Source organism: Ranitomeya imitator, chromosome 7 (assembly GCF_032444005.1).
Source record: "Ranitomeya imitator isolate aRanImi1 chromosome 7, aRanImi1.pri, whole genome shotgun sequence".
Lineage (NCBI taxonomy): Eukaryota > Metazoa > Chordata > Amphibia > Anura > Dendrobatidae > Ranitomeya > Ranitomeya imitator.
In genome coordinates this window covers 199,271,559-199,290,093 of record NC_091288.1, presented here as the reverse complement: position 1 = coordinate 199,290,093, position 18,535 = coordinate 199,271,559, and the positions used below count along the sequence as shown (strand labels likewise).

Below are 18,535 nucleotides of genomic sequence, written 5' to 3'. Positions count from 1 at the left end.
TGAAAAGTTATCCGGGGTTATCCGACCTGCTCCTCAAAGTGCGTGGACTTCGCTCACATATCCGCCGTTCGCCCGTACACTCCAGCCGTATGCAGACCTATCAGCGTTCTTTGAACCTTCCCCAGCATCGCCTAATCATAGACGTTGCAACAAGGTGGAACTCAACACTGCACATGCTTCAGAGACTGTGTTAACAGAGGCGGGCTGTTATGTTTTTGTGGGAGGATACACATACACGGGCAGGCAGTAGGATGGCAGACATGGAGTTGTCAGGTGTGCAGTGGTCGAAGATTCAAGACATGTGTCAAGTCCTTCAGTGTTTTGAGGAATGCACACGGCTGGTTAGTGCAGACAACGCCATAATAAGCATGAGCATCCCCCTAATGCGTCTGCTGATGCAAAGTTTGACGCACATAAAGGATCAGGCGTCTGCAGCTGAGGAAGAGGAAAGCCTTGATGACAGTCAGCCATTGTCTGGCCAGGGCAGTGTACAGGACGAGGTAGCGGGCGAACAGGAGGAGGAGGACGAGGAGGATGATGGGGATGATTATATTTTTAATGAGGAAGCTTTTCCGGGGCCAGTGGAAATTGTTGGCGCGGCAAGGCCGGGTTCTGGTTTTTGGAGGGACACAAGTGACGTGGATTTGCATGAAACTGCCCCTCAACCAAGCACAACCACAGATTTGAGAACTGGAACTTTGGCCCACATGGCGGATTATGCCTTATGTATCCTCAAAAGGGACACACGCATAACAAAAATGATGAACGATGACGATTACTGGTTGGCCTGCCTCCTTGATCCTCGCTATAAAGGCAAATTGCAAAATATAATGCCACATGAGAACTTGGAACTAATATTAGCAACCAAACAATCAACTCTTGTTGACCGTTTGCTTCTGGCATTCCCTGCACACAGCGCCCGTGATCGTTCTAACACGAGCTGCAGGGGCCAGCAGACCAGAGGTGTTAGAGGGGCAGAAATCAGAAGTGTCGTTGGCCAGAGGGGTTTTCTGACCAGGTTGTGGAGTGATTTTGCTATGACCGCAGACAGGACAGGTACTGCAGCATCAATTCAAAGTGACAGGAGACAACATTTGTCCAGTATGATTACTAACTATTTTTCATCCCTTATCGACGTTCTCCCTCAACCGTCATTCCCATTTGATTACTGGGCATCAAAATTAGACACCTGGCCAGAATTGGCAGAATATGCATTGCAGGAGCTTGCTTGCCCGGCAGCTAGTGTCCTATCAGAAAGAGTATTCAGTGCTGCAGGTTCAATACTAACAGAAAAAAGGACTCGTCTGGCTACCCAAAATGTAGATGATCTAACCTTACTTAAAATGAACCACAACTGGATTTCGAAATCTTTTGCCCCACCTTGCCCGGCTGACACCTAGCTTTCCTATGTAAAGGTCTTGCCTGTGGACTATTCTGAACGACTTTTCCAATCTCGTAATTTGCAGCACCTGACTGTCCAGCATCCGACATGTTAACACCTCCCTAAATGGCCAAAGTCCCCACACGGGGCCGTGGTATCGCCACTTGGCGCCAGCACCCGTGAGAGTACTGTTTGTCTGAAGAGGTGGGTGTGCCCGCTTTTGGTCGACGGCACTGCCACTAGGTCCCTCATAGTACAATAAAGTGTCTGGCGGTGGTGGTGCGCACCCAACGTCAGACACACCGTTGTAATATGAGGGGCCCTGGGCCTGTACCGCCGGCCACAAGACAGTCCCCCCCAGGTCAAACAGTGCTCTACCACTTGCAAAATTTTCTCTCACAGCTCCACCAATGTTTAGTCTATGCGCTGACATCCTTCAATGCCTGGCACTGTCAATACCATTGTATTGACATTTTTCTTATGTTAGGCCTTTGAAGCCTGTCTGCGGTCCCTCCTTCCACTAGACCTCCACTGACCTGTCTACTGCTGCCCGGGTTCCCCTGGAACCAATTTTAAATTGCCTACAGCCAGCCCAATTTATTATGTTAGGGCTTCGAAGCCTGTCTGCGGTCCCTCCTTCCACTAGGCCTCCACTGACCTGTCTACTGCTGCCCGGGTTCCCCTGGAACCAATTTTAGAATGCCTACAGCCAGCCCAATTTATTATGTTAGGGCTTCGAAGCCTGTCTGCGGTCCCTCCTTCCACTAGGCCTCCACTGACCTGTCTACTGCTGCCCGTGTTCCCCTGGAACCAATTGTAAATTGCCTACATCCCAATTTTTGTCATGTTAGGCCTTCGAAGCCTGTCTGCGGCCCGTTTTTCCACTACTACTACACTGACCAGGCCACTGCTGCCCGTGTTCCCCTGGAACCAATTTTAAATTGCCTACAGCCAGCCCAATTTATTATGTTAGGGCTTCGAAGCCTGTCTGCGGTCCCTCCTTCCACTAGGCCTCCACTGACCTGTCTACTGCTGCCCGGGTTCCCCTGGAACCAATTTTAAATTGCCTACAGCCAGCCCAATTTATTATGTTACGGCTTCGAAGCCTTTCTGCGGTCCCTCCTTCCACTAGGCCTCCACTGACCTGTCTACTGCCGCCCGTGTTCCCCTGGAACCAATTGTAAATTGCCTACAGCCAGGCCAATTTATTATGTTAGGGCTTCGAAGCCTGTCTGCGGTTCCTCCTTCCACTAGGCCTCCACTGACCTGTCTACTGCTGCCCGGGTTCGCCTGGAACCAATTTTAAATTGCCTACAGCCAGCCCAATTTATTATGTTAGGGCTTCGAAGCCTGTCTGCGGTCCCTCCTTCCACTAGGCCTCCACTGACCTGTCTACTGCCGCCCGTGTGCCCCTGGAACCAATTTTAAATTGCCTACAGCCAGCCTAATTTATTATGTTAGGGCTTCGAAGCCTGTCTGCGGTCCCTCCTTCCACTAGGCCTCCACTGACCTGTCTACTGCTGCCCGTGTACCCCTTGAACCAACATCAGAAAATATAAAAATAAGTATTTTGCTTATAAAAAAGAAAATACTGGAGAGATATCAAATGCAGACATTTTAACATTAAAAACAAACACATACAACAAAAATCTGGTAAAGTACTAAAAATGGCCACCAGCTACAATAACTTTCTCCTGCAAGTAGTTAACTGAAAGTTTTTTTCAATTTAAAACACAGATATGGCATCCACCGAGTGTTGTCCTGTCGCGTCTTCTTTATATTATTGCCAAGAAGATGCAAAACAATGAAAATAATAAAATCATTATTTACCAAAAAAATAGAGTAAGTCAAAACAACATTGCAAATAAACATTCATTACAAATAAAGAAGCAGGGCGCGTCCGATGGTGAGTATATACATAATAAGAATATAATCACCCTCGGACGCGCCGTGCTTCTTTCCGACAGCCTTCCTTCCTAAGAATCAGCCCTTCCGTGGTGTAGAGAGAGGGCTGTTACACTCCAAGGTGTTCCCCAGGTTGCATTTCCTGAGCTTCGATCTTCCGGCTCTCGTTTAGTAGTTCTTGGAAACTACACGGCATTAGGCCTACATATTGGGTATGGGGTGTAGAGAGATGGTGTGTTCCACTCCAAGGTGTTCTCCAGGTTGCCTTTCCTGAGCTTCGATCTTCCGGCTCTCGTTTAGTAGTTGTTGGAAACTACACTGCATTAGGCCTACAAATTGGGTATGGGGTGTAGAGAGATGGTGTGTTCCACTCCAAGGTGTTCCCCAGGTTTTCTCGCCAATGCTTCGATCTTCATGCTCTCGTTTAGTAGTTGTTGGAAACTACGCTGCATTAGGCCTACAAATTGGATATGGGGTGTAGAGAGATGGTGTGTTCCACTCCAAGGTGTTCTCCAGGTTGCCTTTCCTGAGCTTCGATCTTCCGGCTCTCGTTTAGTAGTTCTTGGAAACTACGCTGCATTAGGCCTACAAATTGGGTATGGGGTGTAGAGAGATGGTGTGTTCCACTCCAAGGTGTTCCCCCGGTTTCCTCGCCAATGCTTCGATCTTCATGCTCTCGTTTAGTAGTTGTTGGAAACTACGCTGCATTAGGCCTACAAATTGGGTATGGGGTGTAGAGAGATGGTGTGTTCCACTCCAAGGTGTTCTCCAGGTTGCCTTTCCTGAGCTTCGATCTTCCGGCTCTCGTTTAGTAGTTGTTGGAAACTACACTGCATTAGGCCTACAAATTGGGTATGGGGTGTAGAGAGATGGTGTGTTCCACTCCAAGGTGTTCCCCAGGTTTTCTCGCCAATGCTTCGATCTTCATGCTCTCGTTTAGTAGTTGTTGGAAACTACGCTGCATTAGGCCTACAAATTGGATATGGGGTGTAGAGAGATGGTGTGTTCCACTCCAAGGTGTTCTCCAGGTTGCCTTTCCTGAGCTTCGATCTTCCGGCTCTCGTTTAGTAGTTGTTGGAAACTACGCTGCATTAGGCCTACAAATTGGGTATGGGGTGTAGAGAGATGGTGTGTTCCACTCCAAGGTGTTCCCCAGGTTTCCTCGCCAATGCTTCGATCTTCATGCTCTCGTTTAGTAGTTGTTGGAAACTACGCTGCATTAGGCCTACAAATTGGGTATGGGGTGTAGAGAGATGGTGTGTTCCACTCCAAGGTGTTCTCCAGGTTGCCTTTCCTGAGCTTCGATCTTCCGGCTCTCGTTTAGTAGTTGTTGGAAACTACACTGCATTAGGCCTACAAATTGGGTATGGGGTGTAGAGAGATGGTGTGTTCCACTCCAAGGTGTTCCCCAGGTTTTCTCGCCAATGCTTCGATCTTCATGCTCTCGTTTAGTAGTTGTTGGAAACTACACTGCATTAGGCCTACAAATTGGGTATGGGGTGTAGAGAGATGGTGTGTTCCACTCCAAGGTGTTCTCCAGGTTGCCTTTCCTGAGCTTCGATCTTCCGGCTCTCGTTTAGTAGTTCTTGGAAACTACACTGCATTAGGCCTACAAATTGGGTATGGGGTGTAGAGAGATGGTGTGTTCCACTCCAAGGTGTTCTCCAGGTTGCCTTTCCTGAGCTTCGATCTTCCGGCTCTCGTTTAGTAGTTCTTGGAAACTACACTGCATTAGGCCTACAAATTGGGTATGGGGTGTAGAGAGATGGTGTGTTCCACTCCAAGGTGTTCCCCAGGTTTTCTCGCCAATGCTTCTATCTTCATTAGTGTTGAGCATTCCGATACCGCAAGTATCGGGTATCGGCCGATACTTGCGGTATCGGAATTCCGATACCGAGATCTGATACTTTTGTGGTATCGGGTATCGGTATCGGATACATAGAGATGTGTAAAATAAAGAATTAAAATAAAAAATATTGATATATTTACCTCTCCGGCGGCCCCTGGACTCAGCGCGGGTAACCGGCAGGCTTCGTTGTTCAAAATCAGCGCTTTTAGGACCTGAGAATCACGTCCCGCCTTCTGATTGGTCGCGGGACGCCCATGTGACCGCCACGCGACCAATCACAAGCCGCGACGTCACCGCAAGCTATTAGCGCGCTCATTTTTGAAAAATGAGCGCGTTAATGACTTTCAAAGACGTAGCGGCTTGTGATTGGTCGCGGCCACGCGACCAATCACAAGCCACGACGTCACCGCAAGCTATTAACGCGCTCATTTTTAAAAATAAACGCGTTAATGGCATTCAAAGACGTAGCGGCTTGTGATTGGTCGCGTGGCCGCGACCAATCACAAGCCGCGACGTCACCGCAAGCTATTAACGCGCTCATTTTTAAAAATGAGCGCGTTAATGACTTTCAAAGACGTAGCGGCTTGTGATTGGTCGCGGCCACGCGACCAATCACAAGCCGCGACGTCACCGCAAGCTATTAACGCGCTCATTTTTAAAAATGAGCGCGTTAATGGCTTTCAAAGACGTAGCGGCTTGTGATTGGTCACGTGGCCGCGACCAATCACAAGCCGCGACGTTACCGCAAGCTATTAACGCGCTCATTTTTAAAAATGAGCGCGTTAATGACTTTCAAAGACGTAGCGGCTTGTGATTGGTCGCGGCCACGCGACCAATCACAAGCCGCTACGTCTTTGAAAGTCATTAACGCGCTCATTTTTAAAAATGAGCGCGTTAATAGCTTGCGGTGACGTCGCGGCTTGTGATTGGTCGCGTGGCGGTCACATGGGCAGCCCGCGACCAATCAGAAGCCGGGACGTGATTCTCAGGTCCTAAAAGCGCTGATTTTGAACAAAGAAGCCTGCCGGTTACCCGGACTGAGTTCAGGGGCCGCCGGAGAGGTAAATATATCAATATTTTTTATTTTAATTCTTTATTTTACACATCCCTATGGATCCCAGGGCCTGAAGGAGAGTTTCCTCTCCTTCAGACCCTGGGAACCATGAGAATACCTTCCGATACTTGATGTCCCATTGACTTGTATTGGTATCGGATATCGGTATCGGCGATATCCGATATTTTTCGGGTATCGGCCGATACTATCCGATACCGATACTTTCAAGTATCGGACGGTATCGCTCAACACTAATCTTCATGCTCTCGTTTAGTAGTTGTTGGAAACTACGCTGCATTAGGCCTACAAATTGGGTATGGGGTGTAGAGAGATGGTGTGTTCCACTCCAAGGTGTTCCCCAGGTTTCCTCGCCAATGCTTCGATCTTCATGCTCTCGTTTAGTAGTTGTTGGAAACTACGCTGCATTAGGCCTACAAATTGGGTATGGGGTGTAGAGAGATGGTGTGTTCCACTCCAAGGTGTTCTCCAGGTTGCCTTTCCTGAGCTTCGATCTTCCGGCTCTCGTTTAGTAGTTGTTGGAAACTACGCTGCATTAGGCCTACAAATTGGGTATGGGGTGTAGAGAGATGGTGTGTTCCACTCCAAGGTGTTCCCCAGGTTTCCTCGCCAATGCTTCGATCTTCATGCTCTCGTTTAGTAGTTGTTGGAAACTACGCTGTATTAGGCCTACAAATTGGGTATGGGGTGTAGAGAGATGGTGTGTTCCACTCCAAGGTGTTCTCCAGGTTGCCTTTCCTGAGCTTCGATCTTCCGGCTCTCGTTTAGTGGTTCTTGGAAACTACACTGCATTAGGCCTACAAATTGGGTATGGGGTGTAGAGAGATGGTGTGTTCCACTCCAAGGTGTTCTCCAGGTTGCCTTTCCTGAGCTTCAATCTTCCGGCTCTCGTTTAGTAGTTCTTGGAAACTACACTCCATTAGGCCTACAAATTGGGTATGGGGTGTAGAGAGATGGTGTGTTCCACTCCAAGGTGTTCTCCAGGTTGCCTTTCCTGAGCTTCGATCTTCCGGCTCTCGTTTAGTAGTTCTTGGAAACTACACTGCATTAGGCCTACAAATTGGGTATGGGGTGTAGAGAGATGGTGTGTTCCACTCCAAGGTGTTCTCCAGGTTGCCTTTCCTGAACTTCTATCTTCAGGCTCTCATTAAATTGTGGTTAAACGGAACAACTGCATTTGGCGTACTAGTTGGTTTGGGGCCTACTATCGGTGTCTGCCACTCCTTGCTGTTCTCCTGGTTTCCTGTCCTGAAATTCCGTTTTCAGGCGCTCGTTAAGTAGTTGTTAATGTTAGACTGCATTTGGCCTACTAGTTGGGTTGGGGCCTACTATCGGTGTCTGCCACTCCTTGCTGTTCTCCTCCACTGAACAAAGCTGTGCCGCCTGTTTACTACGGTTGCCAATTTTGAACTGCATTTCGACTACTTACTGATTTGGGCCTACTCTCTGTGTCAGCCTCTCATTCCAGTTGTCCTCCACTGCAATGCCCCCTGGTTATTCCTGTGTTACCAATTTTGAACTGCATTTAGCCAACTTTATTCTTTGGGCCTATATCTGTGTTTCCTCCTCATCCTGCCCATTGCCCAGCCAATGATAGATGAGTCTGCTGGTACATTGACCCATAACGCAACATTCCCCGTGCATGCTACACAACAACATTGTGACCCTGCTGAAAGTCAGGTTGCTCTTCCCGCATACCATACCACCTTACACGGGGACAAAGAGGAAGGTGCAGATGAAAGTGCAGGTTCCTTCATCAGGTGGGGGGAGGAATACTAGTTGGCGACGTCACTGGCACAGGGCCTCTCATAGTACGCAAAAGTGTTGCTGCTGGTGGGAGGCGCCCCCGCCGTGCAAACACACCGCTGTACTTTGAGGGGCCCCGTGCCAGTGCCAATGCCAACGAGTGGGCCCCCCCTGCTTGCTCAGGTTCACAGCACTTGCAAAGTTGAAATACTTACCTCTCCCTGCTCTACTGCCGTGACGTGGTCCAGATTTCTTGGGCCCACTAATTACTTGAACCAGCCCTACCCACCACAACTTTAGCCAAATGACCCCCAATTTCAAATGCCTTCCAATTATTATAAGGTAAATTACGCTTGACAAGCTTTATTAAGAAGAATGGATGGTTTTGACATTAAAATGGGCACTCTAGGTGTTTTCCTGGCCCCCACTCACTGCCGACTATGCTGCCCCATTGACTTGCATTGGGTTTCGTGTTTCGGTCGATCCCGACTTTACGTCATAATCGGCCGATTTCACTCGACCCGACTTTTGAGATAGTCGGGTTTCGCGAAACCCGGCTCGACTCTAAAAAGGTCAAGGTCGCTCAACTCTAATGAAGACAATAGAAAAAGAAGAATGGAGCTGGTGGAGAGCGAGGGAACTAGGACAGATGAGGGATGAACTGATTATATATTTTTTTTGTTTTTTAAGTTTTACCGGTAATTGGGACACATTTGATTCACAAAACGAGAATCCCATCTGAATTCGACTGAATCTCCAAAATTTGAATTTCAGAAGATAAGCTCAGCTCCAGTAAATAATCCTTAGCAAAATCTGTTTTGCAAATTGGAAGGTTACACGGGGATATAGAGAAAGGACTATATGTGTTCATTTATTTCCATTTTCTGTAAAGAGGAGTCCAAATATTCTCACAAGGAGACCCAGAGAACATCTGTCAGACATGTAATGTGGCAGACATAACAGGTGGCTGTACACAAGAATATTCATCGAAATCCATCAGGTTTTCTCACTTCTCCCTTAATGGAACCTATGAGATCAGATCATAGATATAAACAATCATGAAGGTTAACTAATGGAGATCTGCTCCAGTAATTTCTTTCAGCTGGGTATGGAAATTGTGAATATTTAATTGAATATTGCAAATCAATATGATTAACTGAAATGTTAAAGGAATATTCCAATTATGTTTGTAATGCAATTAGGATTTCTTTCCTTTCTCTATAAGCGCAGCATATAACAGATACAGGTCCATATCCAAAACTCCTATTATTCTGCTTCATTCCCCTCACATCATTAATTTTAATAAAGATGAACTGCAATACCAGACACAACCCATGGACAAGAGTAGCACTGGTGTCTGGAATTTCCGTTTGCAAATGTAATGTAAAAAAAAATGATACAGTTTTCTTAGTGGCTACAGTGGCTATATGTCTCATCATTTTGGAGATCTATGCTTGCTGTTAGTGTATGCAAACATTTTACCCAGAGGCTGAAAGCTAGTTTGGACCGAATACTAGTTTTGGCTCTCGAAGTGTTCTTTTACGCATCAGGAAGGGAATGCTGTAAATAAAGATAGAGTTGTGCCCTAATGTTCTGATGTGTCTGCTGGAAGCGCAGCCTAAGGGTTTATTGTAAGAATGTTCCATAATGTTATGGGAGCTATTTTCATACACATTAAAATTGAATAATATGATGTAGACACAGGAAAAATAAAATGATAGATGATGTCTGTGAATAAAAAATAGAAACGGGATAAACAAATACATAGATGATAGATAGATAATGGATATAGATAATAGAGATAGATAGATAGATAGATAGATAGATAGATAGATAGATAGATAGATAGATAGATAGATAGATAGATAGAATAGAATAGATAGATAGATAGATAGATAGATAGATAGATAGATAGATAGATAGATAGATAGATAGATAGATAGATAGATAGATAGATAACAGATATAGATAGATACAGTGCCTTGCGAAAGAATTCGTCCTCCTTGGACGTATCAACCTTTTCCCACATATGATACTTCACACATAAAGATACCAAATGTAAATTTTTGGTGAAGAATGATCAACAAGTGGAACACAATTGTGAAGTAGAACAACATTTATTGGTTATTTTAAATTTTTGTGGAAATTCAAAAACTGAAAAGTGGGGCATGCAATATTATTTGGCCCCTTTACTTTCAGTGCAGCAAGCTCACTCCAGAAGTTCATTGTGGATCTCTGAATGATCCAATTTCCTCAATGCCTAATGATGATAAATATAATCCACCTGTGTGTAATCAGGTCTCCGTATAAATGTGATAGTCTAAGGGTTCTGTTTGAAGCACAGAGAGCATCATGAAGGTCAAGGAACACAACAGGCAGGTCCGTGATACTGTTGTGGAGAAGTTTAAAGCCGGATTTGGATAAAAAATGATTTCCAAAACTTTAAACATCCCAAGGAGCACTGTGCAAGCGATCATATTGAAATGGAAGGAGTATCATACCACGTTAAATCTACCAAGACCCGGCCGTCCCTCTAAACTTTCATCTCAAACAAGGAGAAGACGGATCAGAGATGCAGCCAAGAGGCCCATGATCACTCTGGATGAACTGCAGAGATCTACAGCTGAGGTGGGACAGTCTGTCCATAGGACAACAATCATTCGTACACTGCACAAATCTGGCCTTTATGGAAGAGTGGCAAGAAGAAAGCCATTTCTCAAAGATATCCATAAAAAGTGTTGTTTAAAGTTTGCAAAAAGCCACCTGGGAGACACACCAAACATGTGGAAGAAGGTGCTCTGGTCAGATGAAACCAAAATCGAACTTTTTGGCAACAAAAACCTTTTTTGGCAACCCCGAACACACCATCTCCACTGTCAGACATGGTGGTGGCAGCATCATGGTTTGGGCCTGCTTTTCTTCAGCAGGGACAGGGAAGATGGTTAAAATTGATGTGAAGATGGATGGAGCCAAATACAGGACCATTCTTGAAGAAAACCTGTTGGAGTCTGCAAAAGACCTGAGACTAGGACGGAGATTTGTCTTCCAACAAGACAATGATCCCAAACATAAAGCAAAATCTACAATGGAATGGTTCACAAATAGTGTTGAGCGATACCGTCCGATACTTGAAAGTATCGGTATCGGATAGTATCGGCCGATACCCGAAAAGTATCGGATATCGCCGATACCGATATCCGATACCAATACAAGTCAATGGGACACCAAGTATCTGAAGGTATTCTGATGGTTCCCAGGGTCTGAAGGGGAAGAAACTAACTGCCCATGAATTGAGGAAAATCAAGCATGATGCTGCCAAGATGCCATTTTCCACCGGCTTTGCCATATTTCAGAGCTGCAACCTTGCTGGAGTAACAAAAAGCACAAGGTGTGCGATACTCAGGGACAAGGCCAAGGTAAGGAAGGCTGAAAAACGACCACCTTTGAACAAGAAATATCTTAAGACTGACTTTTCAAAAGTTTTATGGGCTGATGAAATGAGAGAGACTCTTGATGGGCCAGATGGATGGGCCAGAGGCTGGATCAGTAAAGGGCAGAGAGCTCCACTCCGACTCAGTTGCCAGTAAGGTGGAGGTGGGGTACTGGTATGGGCTGGTATCATCAAAGATGAACTTTTGGGACCTTTTCGGGTTGAGGATGGAGTGAAGATCAACTCCCAGACTTACTGCCAGTTTCTGGAAGACATCTCCTTCAAGCAGTGGTACAGGAAGAAGTCAGTATCGTTCAAGAAAAACATGATTTTCATGCAGGACAATGCTCCATCACATGCCTCCAACTACTCCACAGTGTAGCTGGCCAGTAAAGGTCTCAAAGAAGAAAAAATAATGACATGGCCCCCATGTTCACCTGATCTGAACCCCATAGAGAATCTGTGGTCCCTCATAAAATGTGAGATCTACAGGGAGGGAAAACAGAACACCTCTTGGAACAGTGTCTGGAGGCTGTGGTGGCTGCTGCACGCGATGTTGGTCGTGAACAGATCAAGAAACTGACAGAATCTATGGATGGAAGGCTGCTGAGTGTCATCATAAAAAAGGTGGCTATGTTGGTCACTATTTGTTTGGGGGGTTGTTTTTGCATGTCAGAAATGTTTATTTCTAAATTTTGCGCAGTTTTATTGGTTTACCTGGTGAAAATAAACAAGTGAGATGGGAATATATTTGGTTTTTATTAAGTTGCCTAATAATTCTGCACAGTAATAGTTACCTGAACAAACTGAAATCCTCCTAAGATAGCTAAATCTAAACAAAAAAACACTCCAACTTCCAAAAATATTAAGATTTGATATTTATGAGTAGGGTTGAGCGACCTTTACTTTTATAGGATCGGGTCGGGTTTCACGAAACCCGACTTTTTCAAAAGTCGGGTCGAGTGAAATCGGCCGATCCTATAAAAAAGTCGGGGTCGGGGTCGGCCGAAACCCGAAACCCAATGCAGTGCATTGGGTTTCCATGGTTCCCAGGGTCTGAAGGAGCGGAAACTCTCCTTCAGGCCCTGCGATCCATATTTTAGTGTAAAATAAAGAATTAAAATAAAAAATATCGCAATACTTACCCTCTGACGCGCCCCGGTACTAACCGGGAACCTTCCTCCTTCGAATCAGCGCTTCCAGGACCTTGCGGTGACGTCGCGGTGACGTCGCGGCTTGTGATTGGTCGCGTGGCCGCCCATGTGACCGCTCGCGCGACCAATCAGAAGCCGTGACGTCACCGCAACATCACCGAAGGTCCTGCAAGCGCTGATTCTTAGGAAGGAAGGCTGCCGGAAAGAAGCAGGGCGCGTCCGAGGGTGAGTATATTCCTATTAGGTATATACTCACGCTCGGACGCGCCCTGCTTCTTTCTGACAGCCTTCCTTCCTAAGAATCAGCGCTTGAAGGACCTTCGGTGACGTCATGGCTTCTGATTGGTCGCGCGAGCGGTCACATGGGCGGCCGCGCGACCAATCACAAGCTGCGACGTCACCGCGACGTCACCTCAAGGTCCTGGAAGGCTGATTCTAAGGAAGGAAGGTTCCCGGTTAGTACCAGGGCGCGTCAGAGGGTAAGTATTGCGATATTTTTTATTTTAATTTTTTATTTTACACTTAAATCTGAATTCCGATACCAATTCCCGATATCTTAAACATATCGGGAATCGGTATCGGAATTCCGATTCCAGATTCAAAAGATCGCCGACTTCATGGCCGACCCCACACAGGGGTCGTGTCGGGTTTCATGAAACCGGATCTTGCCAAAAGTCGGCGACTTTTGAAAATTTTCGACCCGTTTCGCTCAACCCTATTTATGAGTCTTTTGGGTTGATTGAGAACATAGTTGTTGATGAATGATACAAATAATCCTCTAAAATTCAACTTGCCTAATAATTCTGCGCACAGTATAGATAGATAGATGATAGATAGATAGATAGATAGATAGATAGATAGATAGATAGATAGATAGATAGATAGATAGATAGATAAATAGATAGATAATAGATAGAAAATAATAGATAGAAACATAGATAAAGTTGAAACCAGAAATTTGCATACACTATATAAAAAGACACATATCCATGTTTTTCTCATTATCTGACATGAAATCAGAATAAACCTTTCCCACTTTAAGTCAATTAGGATTATTAATGTTTTCCAAATGCCAAAATAATGAGAGCAAGATAATTTTTTAAGGCATTTTTATTACTTATTGCAAAGTCAAACGTTTACATATACTAATATTACTATGCCTTTAAACAAATCTGAACTGCCCATATGATGTCATGTGTTTGGAAGCTTCTGAGGATGTATTTTGAGGAGACACACCCGTGGATGTTTTTTAATGCACACCTGAAATGCACTGCTTTTTTGTGTAGCATCATGGGAAAGTCTCAATAAATCAACCAAAATATCAGGAAGAGAATTGTTTGACTTGCACAAGTCTGACTCATCCTTAGGTACAATTTCAAGATACCTGAAGGTGCCTCGTTCATCTGTACAAACAATTATACACAAGTACAAACAAGATTGGAATGTCCAGCCATCATACCGCTCAAAAAGAAGATGGTTTCTGTTTCCCAGAGATGAACCCAAGGAAAAAGCAAAATACCTTGTGAAGAAGATGGTGAAAGCTGGTAAGATTGTTGTCAATATCCACAGTGAAACGAGTACTGTATCAACATGGGTTGAAAGGACACAGGAAGAAGCTATTACTGCAAAAGAAACATAAAAACGGTAGATTAATGTTTGCAAATGCACACAGGAACAAAGACCTTATACTACATATACTTTTTCAATCTTTGTGGGAACAATTTGGGGAAGGCCATTTTCTGCTCCCCATGAATGTGACCCAGTGCACAAAGTTGAAAAAGACAAGGGTAAAGGGGTCAACATGCATATGTTCCTATAGGTGTAAAGTATAAGTGACCCAATAAATTTGTCCATATAAGGCATAATATTTATAAATTAGTTACAATTAGGATTTCAAATATTTTTTGAGTTACTTTCACCTACAAAAGTTGCTTTGTCACAATCTATCATTGGGTTACTGCAACAAAGAGGAGCCAGAAAATGGCAGCATCTGATTGCTCCTACTCCTGCGCCAAAAAGAAGCATTTCTCATTTTTAAATGGTATTTATGTCTTTTGGCAGAACAGGGGTTAATCATCCATGTTGGAGAGTCTGGGAGTCTGAGCTCTCAGCTGAGCTCGGTTAGCGACTCCCATTCCATTTATAATCTGTGTCCTTCAAATCCATTGTCAGAGCTAGCTTTTGCTGCATGACTTGGTGGAGAGGTGTTCTTATGAGAAGGATGTTTGAAGGAATTATCTGTGACGTTTGCATGGTTTGTGTGATAATTCCCTTCCCTCCTCATACTTTTATTATTCCCATGTCCTTCACTCCCTGGTGCATTTCTCTGTTATATGTGAGTGAATATTTGTATGCTTGGTATTTCAGTTTACCCTGGTTTGTGTTGCCTTGTTCTTCGGGTTGGTGTACTGCGGTGCACATTAGAGTCCCTCTTCTCTGGGTGGGGAAGAGAACAGATGGCGGGCTGATACAGAAGATAAGGCAAGGGTAGCAGGCCCGGCATCTTCACCTTCAGAAGTATTCTGGGGAATAGGGCGAGCTAAGGCACCCCCTAGTGGTAGAGAAAGGAAAGGAGCCCCTGGTCCTGGGTCACCTGACAGCGGAGTCATGACAAAATCTCTTTCATATTACCTTAGGAAGGGTGATTAATTAATTTCCATAGGTCCAGCTCCAGAAAAAGAGAAACAAACACATTGCTTCAACTTATTTGAAGTCCTTAGTAGAGGAATAATTGCAGTAATTCTACCATTAAAGTCTGCTTCTCACAGTAGTCTTTTCTAGGCAATTGATGTCGAGATATGTCTGATACTTTCTGATTGTATTAATTCTGATGAAATTATCCTCTGCATCAAAAGTAATTATTTTGTCTTCCTTTCCTGTGGTAGTACTCCTGAGTAGGGTTGAGCGACTTTTCTTTTTATAGGATCGGGTCGGGTTTCACGAAACCCGACTTTTTCAAAAGTCGGGTCGAGTGAAATCGGCCGATCCTATAGAAAAGTCGGGGTCGGGGTCGGCCGAAACACGAAACCCAATGCAGTGCATGGGGTTTCTAATGGTTCCCAGGGTCAGAAGGAGAGGAAACTCTCCTTCAGGCCCTGGGATCCATATTTAAGTGTAAAATAAAAAATCAAAATAAAAAATATTGATATACTTACCCTTGGACGCGCCCTGGTTCTCACCGGCAGCCTTCCTTCCTAAGAATGAGCGCCTGAAGGACCTTCGATGATGTCGCGGCTTGTGATTGGTCACGTGAGCGGTCACATGGGCGTCACGCGACCAATCACAAGCCGCGACGTCATCTAGGGTCCTTCAGGCGCTGATCCTTAAGAAGGAAGGCTGCGGGTTAGAACCAGGGCGCGTCTGAGGGTGAGTATATACCTATTAGGAATATACTCACCCTCGGACGCGCCCTCAGACGCTTCCTTCCTAAGAATGAGCGCCTGAAGGACCTTAGATGACGTCGCGGCTTGTGATTGGTCACGTGACCGCCCATGTGACAGCTCACGCGACCAATCACAAGCCGCGACGTCATCGAAGGCCCTTCAGGCGCTCATTCTTAGTAAGGAAGGCTGCCGGTGAGAACCAGGGAGCGTCCGAGGGTGAGTATATCAATATTTTTTTATTTTTATTCTTTATTTTACACTTAAATATGAATTCCGATACCGATTCCCGATATCTTAAACATATCGGAACTCGGTATCGGAATTCCGATTCCAGATCAGAAGATCGCCGACCTCATGGCCGACCCCTCACAGGGGTCGGGTCGGGTTTCATGAAACCCGACTTTGCAAAAGTCGGCGACTTCTGAATCTGGCCGACCCGTTTCGCTCAACCCTACTCCTGTGGGTCAGTTTCACCCTAACGGTTTATGGTTTTCATGACTGGCTACCTTCAAGAGCCAAGCAATTTTCCAGATTGACTGACTTTCATGTCTGGAAGTAATGATGGAATATTGTTTCCGTTTACTTTAAATGAGTTATTACCATATTCTGGCTTAGAACAATTGTGGAATAGTGTGAGCACTGTATGGAGCTGTAGACCAACACTGCTTTGGCATAACATACCTGATAGTCTCAAACAGATGGTCTCAAACACTTTATGAAGGCCAATGACTCTACAAATGGACTCTTGACTAGGCATACTTGTCCTTTGGAAACCATTCCAGGTGACAACCTGATTAAGCTGCTTGAGAAAATGCTAAGGAGGTATAAAGCTGTCATGAAAGTAAAAAAAGGGAGAGTGTCCTAAAGGAAGCTAAGGAGTACTGCACACTCTGGTTTGTTTCACATGTGTTTATTTACTCCTTGTTTCCATTTTAGCCCCTTTGTGGTTTTGCTGCCTTCAGTCTGAATCTGCAATGCAGTGCATATGGAAAGTATTCAGACCCCTTTACATTTTTTACTCTTTGTTTCATTGCAGGCAGCCATTTGGTAAATTCAAAAAAGTTCATTTTTTTTTCTCATTAATGTACACTGCACCCCATCTTGACTGAAATATAAAAAAAACTGAAATGTAGAAATTTTTGCAAATTTATTAAAAAAGAAAAACCGAATCTTAGACATATCAAGTTCTTTCAATAACCTATAAAATAAAGTTTTGGTGACAGGTGAATGCAGTTTTGAAAAAATCAAAAACTTTTTTATGTATTTGGCATTTATAAAAAAATACATAAATTAAACTCTATCCTTTAAGAAACCAAAAATTATTCTAAAAATGTATAACTTGCCTCAAATAGCTCTTTAGCCTTAAAAGGAACCTGACAGCTGACACTCAGGATTGAGCCACATGTGAAACTAATCTCCCTGCTTGCAGCTAGTGAGTGACAAGTCTCTCCCTATGTGAGCCCGTAGTGAGGGAACTGTCACTCCAGTGGAACAGTCAGAGGAAAGTCCATGAGGGCCTGTCTGTCTGGCTAGTCTCCAGCACAGCTAAGTCTCCGGTGGCTTTGAATCTGTTTTTTTCTGAAACATCAGAGCGTTTCAGATAAAATATGTATGGCAGCATGTATCAGCTGTCAGCTTCCCGTTAAAGAAAAAAAAAATAATGGTTACCAGAAGGCAAAAAATAAAAAAAAATTGCCTCAATTGTCAAATGGTTAACCATCACATCTTATGCTTCTGGTGCAAAAGACAAAACCCTAAAACAGTAAGTATCATAATTTAATACAATCAGATTTGCGGAATGAGGTTGGACAAATACATCATTTCAGAAGCGTAAATTCATGTTCGCGGTATACATCATAAGCCAGTGTGTAGCGAGACAGGAAGGACATTATTTTAGCCTCCCTGAATGATTGCATTCCTTCTCAGTGACAGACAGAAGCAATGAATTAGTGCATGAGCGCATTAGATGGAGCGAGACGTGAAGAAATGTCTGATAGTAGCGGAGAAAACGGGTATTGTAGCAGAATAAATCCCAACATTAGCTCAGTACATCTGTGAAAGACAATGACCTCCGGCAAGCTGAGATATCCTTCGCTGATACCGTGCGGATATATAACCCGCCGATTACACACATACGGGTTGAAGTGAATGGAATACAGGGTATTTTCTTGGGAAAAACATCCGCTCCTATCAGATATGCATGGCAGATTTCCTGTTGACACTGTTTAGGAGCAGGAAAAGGTTAAAGGGGTTGTACAAGACTAAAGTATAGATTAACCACTTTGCTGTTATTGGGTCCCGTGACTGCCATAAGAATACAGTGTACATAGCGCCGTTCCCTGTGCAGTAGCCGCTCTCATTAACTTCAACGGGAGAAGAGCTGCAGTACAAAGAATGGCCACTTCACAGTGTAAGGAGCTATGTATTTCCATCATCCATGGGCACTGCTAACAGATGATCATTTGATTGCCGGTGTCGGATCCCATTGGATCTGATAATGACAACTACCCTGAAGATCGGTTATCCGTATTGTAGTCTTTGGCAATCCAATAGTTATACTTGACAACTTTTTATCATGCCCGTACCGGAGAAAAGTGATAGTCATGCCCCCTTTT

At 44.6% G+C, this 18,535-nt stretch overlaps 1 long non-coding RNA gene across 1 annotated transcript in view; it reads right to left on the bottom strand.

Annotated features, from left to right (window-relative positions):
• LOC138645986 (uncharacterized) overlaps positions 1-18,535 on the bottom strand; it is a 43,609-nt gene that overhangs the window by 13,512 nt on the left and 11,562 nt on the right. The window contains exon 3 of the long non-coding RNA XR_011314815.1: positions 14,057-14,159. This is a non-coding gene — a long non-coding RNA (uncharacterized lncRNA). The remainder of the gene's footprint in view (positions 1-14,056; positions 14,160-18,535) is intronic.